Consider the following 1,948-nt stretch of genomic DNA (forward strand, 5'->3'; position numbering starts at 1 on the left):
TCTCTCTCTCTCTCTCTCTCTCTCTCTCTCTCTCTCTCTCTCTCTCTTTTTGAGTTTGTAATATAATTACAATATTTCCTCCTTACCTCCCTCCAAATATTCTCATACATCCTTCCTTATTCTCTTTCAAATTCGTGGCCTTTTATTTTTATTAACTCTTGTGTGTTTTACACACACACACATACACACACATACCTACTAAATATATAAATATAACCTGCTTAGTCTGTATGTATAAAGTTACATGTGTATATATATATTTTTTTTCAGGGATGATAATTTGTTTTCATTTGTTTACTTGTTTTGTTTTTAGGTGCAGATTTCAAGATAGCGTTTCTCTGTGCAGCCCTGGCTGTCCTGGAACTCACAGAGATCCACCGACCTCTGCCTCCCCGGTGCTGGGATTAAAAGTTTGTGCCACCACCACCTGGCTTCCAATTGTTATTTTAAAAGATTTATTTATTTTTATTTTTAGTATCTGTGTTTTGCCTCCAAGAATGTGTACCATGTGCATGCCTGGTGCCCGCAGAGCCAGAAGAGATTGTCAGATCCCACAGAATCAGTTAGAGATGATTGTGAGTACATGTGGGTGCTCTGCCAGATCCTCTGCTGGAACAGCTGAGTCACCTCTCCAGCCCACTGTGATTCTATTTGTATGAAATGCCCAGAACAGGCAAATCCATAAACACATAAGGGTTGCCTATAGTACGGATTGCTGACAAATATAGGTTTCTTCTGGTGAAACTGTTCTTGATGTTCTTGATGGAATTGGGGGCATGATTGTCCATCTCTGAACACACTAAAACAGAGTTACATACTTTCAATGCATAAATTTATGGTGTGTGAGTTGTGTCCTGATAAAGTTCCTTTTATCAAGTTCAAATTATTATCACTCCTTACTCATTTTAGAAGGCTGTTCTTTGTAAAGAAATAATTAGGCAACATCTTTTATGGTTTTTGGAGGAAATGAGTGTTTATACCTTTCACGTTATGCCAGACTGATTCCCTTTGAATCTGGACACTGTCGTGCATTTGCTCAGTATTAGGCTGCTGAGACCACCATTCTGGAAAACCTTTTTTGGTGGCTAGGTGATCATGGAGTCACTTGCAAAACTGAGGCAGGATGCTAGCAGACACCTCTTACAGCTACTTTAAATGGTGCAGCTGCTATTTCACAGGGAACCCCAATGTCTGCACACTGGCTTTCAGGATTTCCTCATAGGACCCAAGTTAAAAATGCACACTCCTCGGGTGTGAAGTGTCACTCAGTAATAAATCAGGTCAGTACTGAAGCTTCCTGGCAAATACAATTACTCCATGGTCCCACCCTTTGGGCTCAGACTGCAGAATTCTGCTTCAAAGAACCAGAAATTGTATAAACCACCAAGTTCACTGAGAGCAAGCTGCTTCTCCAGCTGGTCATGATGGGAAAACTTACTTGACTCTAAAACTAAACAACACATGGTGACCACTCATCATGGCAAGCATAGAACAGTTTTCTGTAATTTGGGAACAGCAAGAAATGAGGGCAGACTAAGAGTACATTAAAGCAGCAACAATAACGCTGACTTTCTCACATTCTCTACACTAGCAGACCTAGCCTTCAAAGAAATGCAAGGTGGAGGTTTGCCAAAGTCACATTTCCTTAAAAATGAAAGCAATCATCGGGTGTGACTCCCATTATACTCTTATGTCATACACTTTCAGATATGCAATCGATCTTCGATTAGAACTGGCAATACGCTCTGGGCTGGAGCAGACACAGAGTTGGTCTGCTCCCGTCCTGTTGAGAAACTGAATCCTGAGTCATCCAGGAGCCACTGCACTCAGAGCAGCTGGTAAGAACTCCATCTCACTCCCTAAACCCCAGAGATAGATCTGGGAGCCAAGGACATCCAGGGCACAGCAGCTACCCAAACCCCGCCCCTCCAGAATTCCACTTCCCTTC

The sequence above is a fragment of the Grammomys surdaster genome, unplaced genomic scaffold (assembly GCF_004785775.1).
Source record: "Grammomys surdaster isolate TR1022 unplaced genomic scaffold, NIH_TR_1.0 125690, whole genome shotgun sequence".
NCBI classification, from domain to species: domain Eukaryota; kingdom Metazoa; phylum Chordata; class Mammalia; order Rodentia; family Muridae; genus Grammomys; species Grammomys surdaster.